General features: G+C 43.9%; 1 long non-coding RNA gene across 1 annotated transcript; it reads left to right on the forward strand.

The window, feature by feature from the left end:
* Window positions 1-1,589: 1,589 nt before the first annotated feature.
* LOC125882623 (uncharacterized) lies at window positions 1,590-18,598 on the forward strand. The gene is made up of 4 exons (XR_007448350.1): window positions 1,590-1,668; window positions 2,288-2,344; window positions 9,911-9,951; window positions 18,586-18,598. It is a non-coding gene; the product is annotated as an uncharacterized LOC125882623 (long non-coding RNA).
* Window positions 18,599-20,288: the final 1,690 nt, after the last annotated feature.

The following is a 20,288-nucleotide window of genomic DNA, read 5'->3' on the forward strand; positions in this document are numbered from 1 at the left end:
CAGTGGAGATGTTTGCTCTTTAAAGAGAAGAGGGGGGCGGCTTCGCATCCCACTAGTGCAATTTTTACAAACAGTCACAATCAATTAGCTAAGCGCATCAGGCAAAGCGTCGTTTATTTCTAGACGAGGACTTAACCGTACATGAGAGAGGGGAATGTTATGAATTGTGAAATATTGATGGTGTTTGTGTGAATGCTTTTGCTTATGTCTCTTTTAAACTGTTTATAAATTCTAATGCGAGGCCTTTGGACTCCTGCAGTTTGGGTTTGTTAGCATTTAATGCAGAAGGGCGGGGAAGCGATGGGCAAATAAGCAAAGGCCTGCAGAGATTGCTAAGTCGAGCTCTGAAGTGCAAATGAGCTCCTTCCTCTCGTGGTTGCTTATGTTTTTTATAACGCGCTGGCATTGAAACATGGGACATGGGAAACATGTTTATTTGAGCTAATATTAGCATCGGTGTCGGAGCTACAGTACGGCCAATAAAAAAAGATTTCCCCCTGTAAAGCTTAGGTGCTTAATTAAATTATATCTCAGTCCTGCTAATTCCTTGTTGTGCCATTAGTGCTGTATAATATCACAGGGCACCATAGCTCACTAATGACTTCCATCTGGACTTTGTTGTTTGAGTTTTCAAAAGTCAGACAACTATGTGTCATGAGACAATTATAAAAGAATATGTATTACTCCCAGCTGCCCAGCTGACTAACACACTGTGCAACGTTTGAATTAACAGCCTGTCAGTGTTTATATTTGGGCAAAACTTTGTTGGAACCTTTCACCTTCTAAAAGCCACTGGCACAGCTTGACCGTCTTTTTCCTCTCTGCTGGAACAGCTTGAGTCAAGGCCTGATTAAAAAGCACAGACGTCGGCTGTGTCTTCCTGGGAGGTAAGAGCTAGGAGCCCGGCCGGGGCCTCGGGGAAATAAAGATTTGGATCGGGCTGATTTGAGTAGATAGTGCGGTAATTACAGGCATCCCAGATCTCAGCAGTAGATATAGCAAGCCAGGGCCCAGAGCTTATGGGAGTGTGATAAAGATAGAGTCCTGTGTATTGGCAGGCAAGCGTGGTGGATGATGAAGGGAGTGGGGAGTCATTCTGTCACTGATCCACAAAATCACATGAAATAGGACCCAGGGTAAAGCACTAACTGCATGACATCCCCTGTCATAGAACCAAAATAAATGTATGCCATTTGAAACAGGAGAGAGTGGTTCAGCATGCATCACTAATGTGATTATGATTCCAGTATCAGCTATTTTGCTGCTGTTATTAAAATCACATTAGCGCGGTTAAAAAAAAAAAAATACATTTTACTCAGTTTGTCTCTACTCTTCTTCTCTCTGTCTTTATTTGCATGTGTCTCCACCATCCTCCCCCCCCCCCTTTCTCTCTCCGTGCTCCTTAAAGTTAATTTATATAGAAAACCTGATGAAAATTATAAGGGAAAGGATGATTATTGAGGGAGAGTAATTTCACCCACTCTGGTGATAGACACTAATAGGACTCCATTGTTGTTAGCATTTAGCCTGTCCTGATTACCTTGTTTTTCATGGCTGCATCTCGAGGTGGCTCTCCAATCCCACCAAACCTCCAGCCCTCCATCCCTCCTCCTGGGTGACATTTCAGACGGGGCCCTGAGGGCATTCGGAGGGGAGGCATCGAACAAGGTAATTGCGGCGAGGTTTCCCCTCACTAAATTAACCTCTGCTCGGAAATTTATTGGCCAGCCGCTCTCCAGAATTATTTAAACTTGCCGTTATTTCCTAGTTGAGTGGGGGAGACACTATGGCTTTTGTGGGGTTTATTTTTTTTTTATATATATATTTCTTGTCTTTTCTTCTCTTTACTCAGAGGTTTGATTATGTAGATATGGAGGATGTTTTGGGGAAATGACAGCAGCCAGTAATTCATTACAGACAGAGCCGTAGCTTTTGGAACATTTTTAACTGCTCACCTGTGGAAATATACATGAGGTTGCGTAGTCTTGACGGCTGGGTGAAGTCAGTGCGCTCCCAAGGGTCAAAACCAGGGCAGAAAACAGTACTTACACTGTCGCTAATGTATGCTGCTTGGGAAGAAAGCCAAAGGAATTTGTCTTTTTTTTTTTTTTTTTTTTTTTTTGCCATTTCCCTCGGCTGCCTTGTCCCTCCCATTTTGTCCATTTGAACCTGACTTATGACTTCAGTTTAATAGTTGTAATAATACTGCTTATTATGGCCGTGACATTATACATTCCACCATTTCCCTCCATTGCTCTCAGAGTGGCTGTTTTTTTTTTTTTTTCAGAGGGTGGCAAGCTCCAGGAATGAAGCATGCGGTTCCACCTGGACAGAAGTTTAGACGGTATTGACTTTCTGCCAGAAACACAACCGCCACATTTGTTAGATTTTCATAACTTGTCAAAGCCGCATACCTCAAGAGCCGGACCCCACACATGCAGCCTGAATGGGTGCCCTTTATTGCACATAAGAGCAACTGTGTGGAAATCAAACATGCACAGTATTAATATTTAAGAGGAATATTAATGTGTTAGGAACCATGAACTTGACCCTCTCTAAACTTTCTTTGCCTCTGTTTGAGATAGGGTAGAGATAAATGGATACGCTGGAATTGGTCTCCTCATGTCCCCTATATGGCATATTAAATTATCCTGGGTTCAGTTACAGGGGCTTGACTAATGTTAAAGTGTCTCTTTCGCTGGTTGTGTAACTGAAATATGTCGACCGGTTCTGAATAAACATCAATCTCTGCGCCCCGTGCCTCTTGATGAGATGATTGGCCAAATCGTAAAGCGGAGACAGCTGGTGGGGTAATGTCAGCCCGGGCCGGGACGGACAGTCAGCGCATCATGATTTACATTGCATCTGGCATTTTGGCCGGCCGACGGAGGAGAGTATCAGTCAGATTTATTTGACTTTTCTTTCCTCTCTTCCTCCTCTCCTCAGCTCTTTTCTCAGCTTGCTGACAGGCCCTCAAGTCATTCTAGTGTGTCTACACATGTAAAAGGCTCCTTTAAGGAGGGAGTTAGGAGGTTACACTCTTCTCTTTTTTTTTCCACTCTCTCATTCTTTCTGTCTCTCATTGGAGCGCTGCCAATTTACCGGCACAGTCCATGACGAGAAGTGCAGATAGGAGATGGGAGACAGGCGGTGTCAGAGACAGACACTCGCCCCTCTGACCACGGCTAGTTTGTTGTCTGTATATGCTGCATAACCGTTTGCACATTTCTCTGCACCACTCTATCTTGCATTCACCCACCAATCACCTCACGGCCCTCATCCCATCATCCCTTACCGCACCAATTTGTGAATCAGCTTATGATAATGGCCCGATCATAACGGAGCAGGCCCCCATTGAAATGAGATCGGCTGCGACAGTGCTGACCTTTCGGCGGAGGCAGGAGTGGTAAAATGCCCACACCGTAACAAGGTCTGTTGAGTAAGCAACTTGCAAGGCAAGGTTACTGTCCCTGGAAAAATGTCTGAGAGAAATAGGAGAAAGAGAGAGAGTGTGTGAGTGTGTGTGTGAGTGAGAGACAATGTTCTGATTGTGATTTCACAAGTCGATTAACTTCTGTGCGCGCCATGTGTGTGTGTTGTGGATGTTCTGCTGATGCGGATGGTTTTAACAGCGTGCAGGACAGTGGCGGGCGGGGCGGGTTGATGCAGATGATCTTTACGCATCAGATGGAGAGGCATCAATCTCAAGTGAATGGCCCCGGTCCTTCCACTGAAATCCAACCCCTATATCCACTGGGGTAAGAAGTGATGCACATTCAGCACAGCATACACTGATGTTAGGGTTAGTCGTGCAGAGACTGTACATTTTAACATTTGCCATAGTGTGTTTGTGTATGCATATGTGTGTGCCTTCACGAGAGACAGCGAGAGGTGTTTCTCTCACATCTTTCTTGATTCAGGCACACACACACACACACACACACTTTCACACTATCCTTGCAGTTCCCTCAGATGTTTTGGTCGTCCATAAATAAAACAGCTACCTTCGGCCTTGCTGACAGGACCTGTAATAGAGTCTGCATCACCAGTCGGACTGACTGACCAACTGACTGACTGTTTTAGCTAACTGGTAGAGCATGAAGCAGCCAGATCACCTTTACCTGGAGCCTGACGACAGCTGCAGATGACTCTGTGTGTGTGCAGTGTGTTTGTGTTTTTTCTTGTGTATCTTCATGTGTCACTGTCTGTCAGTTTGGCTGCATGCATAGGTGTGCACGCGCGTCTCCTTGCCTATGCGTACGTCCGCCCGTACGGCGACACAAAAAGAGGTGAGGGGTGCGCGCGATCAATCTTCATTTGGTAATTTATGAAGGCGTCCGCTTGTCAGGTATCCAGCGGCGTCTGGTACAACTCATTCTGCTGTGCTGGAGGGGGGAACCCCGGGGTATCTGCGCCTCCTGTCACCTCCCCTCCCTCCTCATCGCCCTCTCGTACAGTGCCTGCTGCCGTCAGCAGCCCAGAGGCATAGCAGAGAGAGAGAGACGGAAGACGAAGTGAGAGAGGAAGCCAGCCGGGATTAACCCTGTGGCCACCCACGGCAGGTGCTGAGGCAGTCACGCGTCCAGCCTCATTAAGGAAAGGGAGAGAGGGCAGCGTGGCAACAAACACAAGGGGGAATCCGGGAATGTACATACTGTACCTACTGAACACAAACACACACACATCTATTAAAGCACTGCGCTGTGCCTCAGAGACTGGCACTTATGTAGGTAACATTGACACTTTGGAGGGTGCCTGTCCGTTTTTTTCCTCTTCCCATCTCTTCTTTGTCCCCTTATTTCTTGTCCCCATCTCCCCCTCCTGCTCTCTCCCTCATCTGCCCCTTTCCCTCTTTCTCTTACAGCTCAACTACCTGTACTACTTTCTCTCTAGGATCTATTACATGTTGCCCTCACCCCTGCAGCTCTAACTCTCCGTGGCTCTCTTTTCTCCCTAACTGGGCCCATAGGTGGGGTTTGCTTGGTCTGGCACGCAGGCATGTTAGGCTATGGGCACCTGGGTGTGATAATTGTTGACACCTGGTGTTCTGGGCACACAGGAGAAGGCGTCAACTGGCAGTTTGGCCCGCAACCGGGGAGCACAACACAGCACTTGGACCGGGGTGAATAGGCAACAATTAGATCACCTAATCAGCCGAAACACTTGAGGCTTTGGTGGCAATGGGTATGACTGTGTGTTTCTGAATGTACATTTTCGTGCACATACACCCAAGGTGAACTGTATTGAGTTTGTCTAAATGCTGACTATCTAGTTTTTAATCATTTTGAATCCTAATTTTGGTCCAAGTCCTGTTTTGTGGGCTGAGCACGTCTTTTCTCAAGTTCACCCTTTGATGAAAAGTAGCTACTAAATGCACTACTGTAAGAATCTTAGAACAGAGTTCAGTCTATTACCAGCAGTTTCAACATTAGTCTTTTTACATCAGCCCTATTTAACTTGAGCTTGTTAATAGGGCTGCAGAACTGCCCTCAATCATTAATCATGCAAAAATATAGGAATCAGAAAAGAGAAATCACTTTGATCCCGATACATTACAGCGTGCTTGCAATTCGTCCTATTTGCTCATCTCCCAACCTGTTTCTTTGCCATTCATTTTATCAGTTGATTAAAGATTGAAATTTGCTTTTATCTAAGTGATTCTGGAATTAGTGTGGTCAGGACAGGGGTTGCGGTGGTCTCCTGGTATCTCCTTTTCCTCTAATTTCTGTGGATGGTCCATTTGTGTGACGACATTTCGGGTGGTGAATTATTCAAGGCACTAAGCAGCACTTTGGGCCAGTTTCCCCCAGTCGGCATCTTTGATTGGGAAAACGGGGGCTGATTTGTGAACGATAGCCCCAGGGCTACAGGCCTAGGGCGAGCTCGGGGGGGGACACTGGCCTCCGAGCCCCTCCTGGCCCCAGGGAGGGAAGGTCCGGCCATGGCCGCCAGGCCTTCCGGTCTCCAAAAGACAGTCCTTGCCTGTCCGCCCCTATCAGCCGTGCCTCTGGACGTGAGGTGTGATGCCGGAGCGGTTCCACAGAGAGTATCAGACGGATGAGGCGCTTTCTGAGCAGCGTCTCTCCCCTCAGCCAGAGCCTCCGTCTCCCGCGGCTGCCTGGGCAATTTGTCGGTCGACCTGCCAGGAGCAGAATGCAAATCCTCACCGGAGGAGATGCACAAGGGCCTCAGTGCCTGCTAGCTGTGTGTGTGTGTGTGTGTGTGTGTGTGTGTGTGTGTGTGTGTGTTGCCCAGCAGTCTTTTCTATAACAGCCTAACAGGATAACTGTCATCAAGACCTCAGTGTATCATTGTGTGTGTGAGTGTGTGAGTGAGAATGTGTGTGTGTGTGTGTGTGTGTGTGTGTGTGTGTGTGTATAATGTATCATCTGGCTGCTATAGTCGCACAGTCTCTTTCTCCCCCCCCTCTCTCCGAGCTAAGACACGACTCTCCTTCACTGCTCATCAACCCACCGCTCCTAATTTATAGATAGACATAAAATCTCTGTATTTTCGCTCACCCTGCCCACCTTCCGCCTACCCTGCATAGCAGTAGCATGACAAAATAGGACACATGCTGTTAACCATGTTAAAGTTTTCTTTTTTATCATTTTCTTTCCATTTCCCCTGCTCCCATGTTTCAATCCCCCCGCCCAGACAATAGGGCTACACATACATCCTCTGCTTGTGTATGATGACTGGGTATTCATCTGGCAAATCAACTGACCCACACCACCTGGGTCAAACTCTGGTTTTGACATGTCAAAGTTTCGCTGACAAAATCAGCACGCACAGAAAGATAAATGACTGAAATGCCAAGACAAGCAACACGGTGCTCTCCAGACAGCACAGAGTTCAGAGAAGTTTTCAAGGACAACTCCATACACAAGATGAAAGTGATCTTCTGGGCTCTCATCTCATCTTCACTGCTCATATCCAAATACCACCTGGCTCATTCTGTGCTGTCAGCACTTTTTATCTCAAAAATTAATACTTCTTTTTTTTTCCCTGGTCAGATAGGGGTACTTTATTCGTCGCAGTTTGCCCGGAGTCCTCCGCATCTTCGGAATGTGAAAGATTTGAAGGCATGGATAAAAGGCACTTTTCTAATCAACATTTTTTTTCCTTAAGCGCTTCTTTCTTTTTAAAAGCTGTTTTTCATTATTTATAAGTGTTCTGAAGGTGCTACTGAGCTGATTTCTTTCACGAGGCCTGATATGAGGCCGATGGAGCTTGCAGAATTGATTAGATAAGCTTGGAAATTACAATGTCGAGCACGCAGTGCTCTGAAATGTGCTCTAAAATACACCCAACGCGAATATTAATACCCAGGGCTTATAAGCACATATTTGAATGCATGGGGGAAGTTGATCCATGAAGTTTCATGAACTGTCCAGTATGCATTGCCATATATTACTGATCAAATAAAATATTACTCCTCCTCTCTGAACGTCATTGGATTGAAAGTGACGGGTGGGTAATCGCAATTTCATCATTAGCAGTTGAACATTCGCAGCTAATCTCTGTTTTACTGAATAATTCTGAAAGATGTTAATCAAACATACGAAAGCATATTTGAAATATTTAACCAAACGATATTAATGAAGATCAAAGGGTGGGCTGTTTTTAGCGGATGTTATGCAAAAGGCCTGGGTAATAGCTGGGTCCATAGGAGCACATGAAACACTTTGTCTTCTGCTAAATATTTCATGCTCAGTACCTGTTGTATGGTGCTTAATGAGCTATGGGGGGAAAAAGGTGATTTATCATGCAAAGTTTTCAAAGGAAATGCAAATCCAGATACACACACACACGCACAGGGACACACATTCCTTGCAATTTTCTTATACACATTTTTCCTCAAGTAGCATAGCCTTAGCCACGCCGTATTTTCCAGGGTGAATATTTTAGCCCTGAAGAAAAGCAAACTCAAGTGAGAGCAAGAATCAGGGGTCAATGGTGTGTCTTTAAAGAAACTTTCCCTCTCTTTGCCTCTCTACTCAGCTCTGTTCCTCCCTGGAATACTAATATCAGCAGGGAGAGTGAGAGAGGGAGAGATGACAGAAACATAGTGGACGTATGTGTCAGGGAGAAGGGTCAGCTCCGGGCAGACGTATGTTAATGCTCGCCCATTAATAAAATGTATCCTACTTGGTGTCGACTCCTTTCGGCAGCGGTGCCCAAAGTGTATTTAATGTAAATGCTTTTTGTTTTTTGTCTAAATTTTGTTTTAGAGAATGATATAAGAAGAGAGTGGATGAGTCCAGACAGAGAAGAAAATAAAAACAGAGATTGAAAGAGGGCAGTTGTCTCTGTTTGGAGGGCTGTGAAATAGGGCTGGGTGTTGTCTGTGGTAGAGAAAGAATCCACAGCATTACTTGAGTAAAATTAGCAATATCGCAATTTAAGATTACTCAATTTCAAGTATAATACTGAATTAAAAATTAACTGAAAAATTAAGTAAAGGTAAAAAAATGTTTTCAGCAAAGTAAACCTAGTCTCAAAAGTGAAAGTATTCCTTATTACAGCATCTGTCAGCGCTGTTCATTTTTGATGCAATATGTAAGCAGCATTTTAATGTAACACCTGCACTGTAAAAATATTTTAACTGAACAAAAGTTGGTATCCAGACTGCCTTAAAATTTTAGGTTGACTGAATTTAAGAAGACAGGTCGAGGTAATTTTGTGATGATACTAAACAAATAAACTTTTTCATGAAATAAACTTAATTCAGTGGGACTTGAAGACTTGAGTTTGTAAGCTAAAGTACAACTAAATTAAGATCAAGTTTATTTGACAAGAAAAGTTTATTTGTTTTGAATCATTACAAAATTACCTCAACTTGTCTTCACAAATTCAGTCAACTTATATCCAAGAAATAATTATGTTGATCATCATGATAAATTCTGCAATAGTACTAAATGTGACATATAGATATGATACTCTTATGTGGCCTTTTTTGTGCTATATCTGAGCAAAACCAGCAGCTCAATTCACCCAGAATCTGACAGCTGGCCAAACAGAAGTGTATCAAGAATGATTTTTGTTGTTACAAAATTGTCTTGGGAAGTGGGGGGGCACAAATGGGATTTTGAAAAGAGGGGAGTACACGTCTCCTGCGTCCACAGGTAAAAAAATATTGAGCTTCAATACCTGGCGTGCGTGTATGTCCAAGACAGAGAGACAGTATGTGTGAGAGACAGCGCCTGTGTGTTTGAATGGAAGAAAGAAGAGGTGTAGCAGGTGTAGGTTAGAGAGAGAGAGACAAAGTATGTGTGAGTAAGAAGATAGAGAGTGAAACACTTGGATCCTTTCCAGTGCTACAGAGCACCGGGGCCAGGAGAAGGGCAGGGCAACAGTAAGAGAGTGACAATCGTCAGGTGATTAGAAAGACTTGGAGGCTAGGTAGACCTACAAAATGAATAACGGCGCACCCCAAACCGCGCCATAAGGCTCAATGGTTTGTGATTTGCAAGTTGATAAGACAAGAAGATTAATAATGCTGCATGATAATGGCTGGCTGAAGCTCAGCTGGGGAGATGGTAATGATGGGATATTGCTGTAGGAGCAGTTCACTGAGCCACAGTGGAGTGAGGGAAAGACAGAGAGAGAGGGAGAGATGGAGAGAGAGACAGACTGATAGAGAGAGAGAGGGAAGCTGCAGCTGCATGGGAGGAAAAAAAAAGCACTCATCCCAATTGGCCCTTAGGATATGAGAGTTTGAAAAATGAGAATGCAGTTATCATTTTAATTAGATATGAAGTTTTTTTTTAAAAATATATATAGTGTGTATATATAATTTTGCTGAAATAAGGACTTCAAAGAACATACGTATTTTGCAGCGCACTGTCCCATCATAATTCCTGAATGACAGTTTTTTTAATTTGCTTTTTTTTTTTTTGTCTTCCAGGTGGGGTATTGCGGGAGGTGATCATGGCTCATGGTGAGCAGGTAAATCATCTATACCATTGCATGATCCCTGGGCAGATTATACAAATACACACACAGACTCACACCCGTGCTTGTAAATACAATTTTGTCTAATTTGTATGTTCACAAGTGTTTATTTTATATATTCACTACCTGGAAGCAGCCCTTAATGTGAAGTATTCAACATCTTTTTGTGCTCTGTATCACTGCAGAGGAAACGTCAAATTGCCAAGAAATAGCTTGTTTTTTTTCCTTCATCAACGCAAACGTCCATTTTCCCTTCGAGTCTAATCTCCCATGGAATTTCTACATTTTTAATGATCTCGTTTGATTATGACAAGCTGTTAAACGCTGTGATCCGTTTCTGCCGTTTCCCCCGCTGCACCTTCAGTACTGTTGACTTGTGTGTTTACACCTCAGACAAACATTTTGTCAGATCCCGATTCATCTTAATTGCACCACTTTGTCAGCGCCCGCTGATGATCTTTTACTGTACCTTCACTCAACGTTTCACCACTGTCTCTTTTGTTTTAGACGGCACGTACGCTGGAGCGACTTAGATACTGATCAAACCGCTTTTCATCTCCGAGGAAACTTGTGATTACACAATCGGTTTTGAAGCTGAGCCAGTTCTTAAAAAGGAGCAAAAGGACTTGAGGGTGGTTTTGAACATCCGAAAATGTTTTTGCTGTTTACTCATATTCCACACCGGAGCAAACTTCCTTTTTACGAACGCTCTGATACAAAACACAGGATCCTTCCTTAGCCAAGCTCTCTGAGCTCACTAAAAACAATACCTCAACTTAACAATATCTGGAAGAAGCATGAGCATTGCCACCCCAATCTCCAGAATAAATGCTGGCATTGCACATTTTTGCAAACCACAGATATATTGCATTTGTACATTTCATATGTAGCTGATATATTTACATTTCAATTCATCAATTTTATGTTGTGACAACACTGGTTAACATGTGGTCAGTTTTAGGCACCACATGCTTAGGGTTCAGAAAAGATGATGTTTTAGCTTAGAATAAACAGTTCTGTCACTACATGCACAGCTGGACATTTACCAAACTGTTAAACACCCACTTTTGATGCTACAAAGACAGTGTTGTTAAAAAAACACCTGCTTTGTCACTACAAACACCACTGGGCATGACCTGAGCTGCCGTTAAACACCGCTACAAACACAGCTGGTCATGTTGGGAACAGTCAGTAAAAAACACCTGCTTTTGTCACTACAAACACTGGACATGTACCAAACTGTTGTTTAAAAAATGCCTTTTGTCGCTACAAAGGAGTTGCCATTTAAACACACCCGCTTTTGTTGCTACAAACACCACTGATTATGTTTTGAACAGTTGGTAAAATACACCTACTTTTGTCAATACAAACACTGCTGGACATGTCGTAAACTGTCGTTAAAAACACCCGCTTTTGTCGCTACAAACATCGCTGGTCATGTTGCGAACAGTCTGTGAAAAATACCTGCTTTCCTCACAACGAATACAACTGCATATGTCACCACCTGTCAGTAACAAATACCCACTTTTGTCGCTACAAACACTACTAGTCATAATGTGAACTGTCGCTTAAAATGCCCGGGTCAGCCCTATGAACACCACCTGCTTTTGTCGTTACAATCATGGCTGGACGTACCAGGAATTGTCTATAAAAAAACACCCACTTTTGTCACCACAAACACAGCTGGACATCTACCAAACTGTTCTTAAAATACTGCTTTTGTCGTTTCAAATACTGCTGGTCATGTTGCAAACAGTCGATAAAAACATCTGCTTTTGTCACTACAGACACCACTGGACGTGTGCCAAACTGTCGCTACAAATACTGCTAGTCATAATGTGAACTGTTGCTTAAAATACCTGGTTCAGCCCTACAAACACTGCTGGACATGTACCAAATTGCCATTACATACACCTGGTTTGTTGTTACAGACATGGCTGGATGTGCCACAAATTGTCTTTAAAAAACACCCGCTTTTGTTGAGCTCAAACATCCCCTTCTCTTGCTGATGAGAAACTCAGCTCATATACATGCACCTCTACGTCATATGTATGAAATATACAAATGTAACATATATGTGGCCAAAATGTACCATACCAACATTTTATTCTGGAGACTGGGCTGGTGGTGCAGTGCTCAGTGAGTGGTTTTAATCTAAAAGCATGCTGGATAATTATCCAGAAAGCGTTTTGAACCTAGTAGAAGCTAATTTGAATAGGTTACAGTCAGATGGTTGAACATCATTGATAGAATGGCATTTGAGTTGTTTGAGGTCAGTGCAGCTCCAAACGATCCCCAAATGTCTGTTAATGAGTCAATAATGGTCATTAAGACCTAATTAACATGGCAGAGTGGGGATTGGGGAAACTGTAACTGGAGCAATACCTCCACTGTTTCTTCTAATGCTTGGGAAAATAAGAGATTACACTATCCAGCCAAGTGTAAGAGGCCTATTTGGGAACGCAATCACGCTAACGAGTGACAAGTTAATTATGTGACAAGTTGTGTTCGGAAGATCAACTTGGCTAACAGATGTTGTTATTGATAGCGGTCCCCAAGAATAGCCGTGGCAGCTAATTTGCTCATTACACAGCATGTTACAGGGGTTGTTTTATCATACAGTGTATGATGCAGTTGGTGTTTGTCACTATACCACAGATGGCGATTCGACAACTTATTATTGATTGCAAGGAGAGTGAGATTCCGCCTCTCATTTGCATTTACACGCCTGGAGGATTCTTTGACAGCCAATCAAACGTTTGTTAAAGTAAGGTTAGAAATGGTGACACTGAAATAGAAATAGCGGGACATTCTTGTCAACGGTGGGTAAAAAAATAAGCGTTAACAAAGAAAACAAGAAAAACAAACTGGGAACCAAAATGTCAAAGTGCCCCTTTGAGATCTTTTTTTTTTTATATAAAAGAGACCTACAGTAGATTGATAAGATCATAATCCTGTCAGCATTCTTCTGTCTGTTTCTATCTAGATCTCAACTTTGATAAGTTTTAATTAGATCGCAATAAGTAATTAGCATTTAATAAGTTTCACCAGTCTGTCTCTGCTTCTCCTTCCCTCTCTCTGTATGTATGATGGATGTGTTGGATGCCCCTGGCGCTACTGATCGCACTGACAGAAGTGCTGTTTGTCCAAAGTGGGATTGACACTCAGTCAGGGCCCCGCCGGTCACCCCCTATCATCGACATGACACAAAGTGGAATGAGCCACATTAGCGACACGCACCCGCACACGTGCAGCGCCCCTGCAGTTTACACCCATTAGACGCCCATGATAATGTTCCGAACGCCTGTGGCCCCACAACCCTCCCCCCCACTACCGTATTGCGAGCTTCCTGGATCTCGGCGCGGTAAGCAGTGATAACTGATGACGAGTGGGGACGACGTGACAGTGTCAATAACCGTAATCATCCCTGGGCAGGAAATAATGAAGCGTATGTGCCATGTCAGCCCTACATGACATCAATATCCTCTAATAAAATGAAGTGGAAAAAAATTTTATCCTAGGGAAAGAAAAAAAAAACAATCAATAAAGCCATCTAATGATAAATACGAAATTGCCATGTGGAGTGAATATTATTTTCCCTCTCTGAGGATGCTGGGCAGATTATTAGGATGAAGGGGAGAAGCCTATTTGTATGTAAATGGGAGATTGATTATATTTATTTGCTGGCAGAGGGGCTTCGAACAGCTCGCCTGTGAGACACGCACACATTCGCACAAAGAGGACTGAGAGACATCCGCAGAGAGTCTGGTCATCAGACAGCTGTTTTTCTGTCTGTTCTACGTCCAGGCCCTTATGACAGAGAAAAGAAATAATACAGAAAAGACAGAGGGAGAGAGAGATCAGTCTTCCAGCTGCCAGCTCCAGCAGGGCTCACCTCTCCAGAATATTCTAATTACCAGCCCTCCTCATTACAGATGTCATGTCAATGAGAGAGGGAGAGAGGGAAAAAAAGAAAAGGAGAAAGAGAACTTCAAGCAGAGAGGACCAATTCTGTAATTTCTTAATCACTTTTTTGGCAACCTTTGCATGTGCCGTGGTTAATGCCACAAATTGAATGTTTCTTTGGTTTCTCTCTAAATAGGCTATCATGCCGTTGCGGCGGTGCTTAGCGAAATCTATTATTGTCATTTGCATAGGGGCCTTTTTAGTGGCAGGATCCTACAGAGGGGCGAAGAACAAAGAGCTCATGAGGGAGAAAATAGGACAGAAATGATCCGGTGCTGCCTTCAAAATGTGACGTCAGGTCCCTAATGAAATCTTTTGACTGAGACCATAGCAAATGGTGGAATCTATATCTGACACTTAATGGTTTGCATAGAAATTAGAGACAGAGAGCGAGCGAAGGACCCCCTTTCGCTTGATGTCCCCTGATTAATTTACAGCACTTTTGTTACATCGGCATCGACCAAAATAAATTAACCACGCCGGAGATATCAGAAGCGGTGCGGGGAGGGGGGGTGGGGGGAGAGGAGATGCAATTTATTAGAGAAAAAAAGTTAGATGAGATTAAATAAAACACCTAATTGACAGAAAAAGTCACCAAGCACAAGCGCGGTTCACCATTGTTGGAGAGAAGTGTGGATGTGTTTGGATGGGAGGTGGAGACGGAGGGGGGGAGGCTGTAAGAGGGAGAAATAAAGAAAGAGCGATAGAGAGAAAGAGCTGGCCACTTGATTTCCTATGAAAATTAATCGGCTATCAAACAATCTTGGTCTGCCGAGGATGATTATACAGCAGGGGCAGCGACAGAGGAGGCAGGGAGAGAAAGTGAGAGTAAGGGAGAGAGGGGGGAGAGAATGCCCTTTGTGTAGGTGAAATGCGTCGGGGACTGTCATCGTAATATACCTCAGTGAAATGAAGGTTAATTCTGATGTACAGCCTGCATGGCCGTCATTATCGGCGAATCATGAAAATAAATTAAGCCACTGAAATAGATACTCCTCTGGCACCGCGGCAGGGATCTCATGAAGGATGGACGGCTGAACTTTACAGATTATTATTGGGAAATAGTGCCGAATTCAATTAATGCACCTAAAAGACACCTTTATAGAGGGCAGCCATAATTTAAATGACAGCAGGGTGTAATTTTGCTTGTTATAAGTCAAATTTGCAGAGTTTCATGTTTCATGCGTTTTTCTCCTCCTCCTCCTCCCCGACCAGCTTTACCCCCTTTTTCCCCCCTTTTTATTTTTTCTCTGTTTGCCGAGGATCTTCTTGTCCTTACTCCAAGAAATTCCCTGAAAAGAAGAAAACACTCTCCCACGTTAAGGCTTACGCTGCTGTACAGCTTAAACAAGAAATAAATTAAATATAAAAAAAAAAGAAATACATCCACTGCATTTCCTGTATTGTAAGCACTCTTCATCTCCTCCCGAGTCTCAAAGTATATTTACAGTAATCCTCTGCGGCAGATCCTGCATCGCCTGTCCGCTTCTCCACCTCACGGTGCAGGACCCCCCGTGCACATGAGCCCTGCGAAGCATACAGATGCCAGAGCCTTTATGCAGATCCGCCCCACCTTGAAAACCGAATGAGAGACCAATGAACTGGGTAAATGGTTGACCTCTCACCTGTGCACAACGGAGAGAGAAGCCAGCGGCTTAATCCAGGCAGGTGTCTGACAAGCGGGGGAACACAGCCAGGGCCGTATCGCACTGACCCTTGCTTAGACCTCCCTTATCTATTAATCTACACCTCTCTGTAACAGGGGGGTTGAATTAACACCTCAACGGGGCACGGGGCTTCTGATTAACACACGTCACCCCGCCAAGCCGCTGCCTGCCTGCCCAAATAAAAGAGCGGGAGAGAGGGGAGACGTTCACATATGCAAACATTCATACACAGAAAGTCACATCCACGAACTGTAATTTTTTTGCTCGTCTTTGAATGTATTCCCACAACACACACACACACACACGTTTTACAGTATGATCACCACATGCAAGGTTTAACATGGCCGTTCCACATCTTTTTATGGCAGTTTTCTGAATAACCAGGGAAAATAATGTGCACCCAGAAATGAAATATTAGAAAAGAAATGTTCCAGTCTGCTGAGCTCCTCTGTTTGAGCAGCTCGGCATATCTGTTGTTTAATTTGACATAAATAGTTTTCCCCCATCTAAACAGAGGCCGTGTTAAATATTTATGTGCCTGTTTTTTTATTTTATGGAAGATTTGTGCGCGGCAAAATAGAAACTGAACTAGTTGCGTCTTTATGGCGCATGAAATATATGAATGGATTAAGGAGCAAGCTCGCGAGAATGCTGTATATTGAAAATTGCGTCGTAAAAAGCAGAAGAGCGGCGCGTGAAAATAGGTGGATGAAAACTGTTCATATAAAAGTTGGGAGTTGTTAAAAGTATAAAAAATAAAAAAAAAGGGACAAATCCCAGCACCGACTTATTCCATTCTCAACCCATTGAAGAAAGCCAAATAAGAGTAATTGTATTTGAGGGTAGAATGTAGTAATTTAGACTGTTAAAACCATTGGTGTCATCTTTATTTAATCTCACCCATGGCGAGAAATCATATCCTCTCTTTTTCCAAAGCCAAACACACACAAATCTTCACTTCCTTCCTCTTCTTCTCCCGCTCTCTCTCCCCTTCCCTCCCCATCTCAATTCCCCCCTTCCTCAACTCTAACAGTTTAAAGAATCCTTCCACTATCATTATTAGTATTGAACTCATTTCTAAATTCAGAAATTGGCTGAGGAAGATCATTCATTGCAGCAGATAGTAAAATCAATAGCTTTTGTGTCAGACGGCAGGGTCTGTCTCCGTCTCTCAGGGTGGGTTGGAGCTGCGAGTGTGTGTGTGTGTGTGTGTGTGTGTGTGTGTGTGTGTGCGTGTGTGTGTTTGAGCAGCAGAGTACAGTACAGAGTGCAGACAAAAGGCGAGTGAAAACTGGGGGAGTGGGGCCACCTCTTGACGACATGGATACACAGTCGCACACACGCACACACACACATGCACATATTCGGCTGTACCTCCTCGAGCTGGGCTGCAACTCCAGGCACACACTCCTACACATTTATATGTTAAATACCTATACACACAAACATATATATTTTGAATTTAAATTCAAACCCATACAGGTGTTTTTTCACGCACAGAAACACACATTTACAAGATATAAATATGCTCAAATTTACAGCCACATTTACTTAATTATTTGATTTGATTTTATGCATCAACACACACCGAATACATTTATATATATACACACACAAACTTTTTTTTTTTTTTTTTTTTTGCAGGCGGAGCCCAGTGACGGAACGAGGACAGCTTATCCCAATGAGAGTCAAATCAATCAAGTCCTTTTAATCACCACTCTGCTTTTATAGTGTGGCAGTAATGATGGAAGCCTATGTAGGGGCAATCCCCTAAGACCCCCCCATCACACACACACACGACCCCCCCATGCAGCTCAGATTGGAGCCGACACACACACTCAACTCTGATGATTTTCATTTCTCAATTACATTATCTTATTAACCAATCAATTGCCGGCCTTATCAATAATTAATGTCTCCCCAACTATTAGAACGTAGATTAGATTAAACGCCAGTCTCTTGTCTGCCCTCTTTGATACTTTTATCAGGGCCCTTCATGGCCAATGTGATTTCAGGAGAATACTCGATGTAGAAATAGATTTTAAAAAGATATATGTATTCGTCAAGGATCGCTGTTTAGAAAGAGATGACAAGTGCTTTACCTTTATTTTATAATACTTATTTTACTGTAACGCTTAATACTGTGCACCAGATGAGAAATTAAAAATGCCAAGCAACCAAAATATAGTGCGTACACTGACCCTTGAATTCCTTAAATTATTAATTTAGTAATTTATTAGTAGTGAGTAAATTTTTCCAGTTGTTTCCCATGCAGTCTTTAAAATTAAAAACCCTCTGTCACTGACTGCTGACAGATATTTTTCATCCCTTTTCTCTTCCAGAAATTTTAAGACTCAGCACCAGATTAAACGACTGGTTAAGAGGGATTTTTTTTTTTTTTTTTTTTTGCAGTGCAGTGCAGTGCCCAGCTCTGGCATGCGCTGCTGCTCCTGCTGACTGCCAGACGAGCGCTCGGAGGGGTGTAAAGGAACGAGCTCGCACGGATCGATGTCTCACTCTGCTCAGCCCAGCTGTAGCTGTTGTTTCTCACACAGAGAGGCTTTGTCTGGGCTCGGCAAAAAACAGCCGGTAACAACTGTTTACCGTCTGCCGCCTCGGGCCTGAACGGGGCCTTGAACTCGTTACACCTCGCGGTAGCCGGCGGTAGCTCTCTCTTTGAGGGTAGTATTAACAGCTTCGACAGAGCAGAGGAGGTGTGGGGAAGGGAAGGGAGCTGATGTTATTGACACATTAGGATGGCTGACTTGTGGGGATTTACAGATACACACAAATACCTGTAGACAACCCCTCTAATTGTGGAGTGTTGTGTCTCTTGCTCAGGCACGTTCACACACACTCAGGGATTGTTGGCCCCAGACTACAGGGCTGAGCAGCTGGCAATTATAACCCTGTTCACAGGTTACACACATGCTCACAATGGATCATGCTGGTCATGATGAGTTTTTTTATTTATTTTTCATAATTTGTGTCGTAGGTGTCCGAGGGTGTCGGAGGCTACGCCGGGAATCCGGACACAGTCAGACTGAGGTAAGATGAGAAGAAAAAGATGTGGAAAAGTGAGCGAGAGAGAGTAAAGCTCCCTCGTTTTCTTCCTCTCAAAGTCCCCCTTTCCCTTTTAGCCGGGGCTCGAAACATCTGTCAGCACTCAGACTCCCGGTGGCGAGGAGGAGAGAGAGCAAGAGGGCCTGGTATGCAGCAGGCCCGGCCCAGGAATCAGTGGAGCCGCTCAGCTTGGCACGGCCGCCTTGTTTATTTGCCCTGACCTCGCGTTCGCTCTGAGGTTACGGGACCTGCTTCGGTGAAAGGAGCCATTGTCCTGCAGGAAAAATCTGTTACAAATATTTACCATAGGGGGAATGCAAAGCTGTGGCCCGCAGCCAGCCAGACTCGAGCTGTAAAATTCACTACAGTGCATTTTTGAATTAGCCACCTCCACCCATCATCCCTTTTAACCAAGGTTAAAATTATACCCCCACATTTTTGTTAATGAGATCACACTGTCACAGGTTATTAGTCATTTAATAGCCTTAACATCAGGATCCTATGATTTCCTCCAGCCCAAATTTACCCCATAACTTAACATTTCAACCGAGCTTAGCATGTGTACAGGGCCACAGTGTGGTTACACATTTAATGACTTAGGTTCTGCATTACCGAAATTATAATTCCCTTTAATTTTATATATTCTCAGCCTGTAGTTTGTGTACGACATCATATTTAACAACCCCGCCGATGTTTTTCTTGCAGAAAAATCTGGAGCACATCCCCGCACTACATTTCTTATTCCACAGGGTACCCCTGTTAGGTCAGTAGTAACAAATGCATTTTCAAAAAGGCTGCATAAATTCCCTTTCCCCCCTCTCATATGGGTTTTCTTGAAAATGCCATACTGGTTTTAGCTGGAATAAATCTGCTGGTTTCCATCACACTCGCCTTTTTACCCTTGCAGCCGGACCAGGCGGACACCCTCACCGGCGCATTGACATGCAACAAAGCTAATGGTGGCCGGGACAGGAGGGCCTAATCTTCACTAACTGACAAGATTTAAATTGAGGAGACATCTTCCGCTGATTAGCTCCCACACCCACAATTATCCAACTGGGGTGTCAAGCAAGGTTTAACATCTCCACTGATTCTGCTCTCCTGAGACATCCGGGAGGCAATGCAATCGCTTTTAATAACTGCCTCCCTCCCTTGCTCCCTCCCTCCATCCCTCTCTCGCCCCTTCTCCTCCTTGACGCCCAGTGCTCCTCGTGCGGCACGCCGTTCCTGCCTCCTGCCCCCCCCCCACCCTCCTCTATTTCTCTTTCTCTCTGCCTGTTTCCTCTCTCTCTCTCTCTTCCTTACCTTCACTCCCTCTGCCTCTGCACCCCCCCCCCCTTCCCCAGTTCTCAGTCATTCAAGCTCCCTTCAAAATTAACCTTTCCTGCGAAAATATAATTTCTCACAAAATGAACCCCCACTGAGCGATTTTTTTTTTTCTTATTTGGAATAATTTATTCAAATTGCCCAACTCAGAACAGCAGAGCAATCTGAACACTGAGTGGACCCCTAAATTTGGATCTTTTTTTTTTTTTTCATCGAAAGGTAGAGGGAGAGCGAGAGGGAGAGAAAAAAAAGTTTATGTACCTTGCTGTCTTCTGGCAAATAAGGGGGACGGGCTTGCTTCCACCTTCT

This window comes from Epinephelus fuscoguttatus, linkage group LG22, assembly GCF_011397635.1.
Source record: "Epinephelus fuscoguttatus linkage group LG22, E.fuscoguttatus.final_Chr_v1".
In the NCBI taxonomy this organism is placed as follows: domain Eukaryota; kingdom Metazoa; phylum Chordata; class Actinopteri; order Perciformes; family Serranidae; genus Epinephelus; species Epinephelus fuscoguttatus.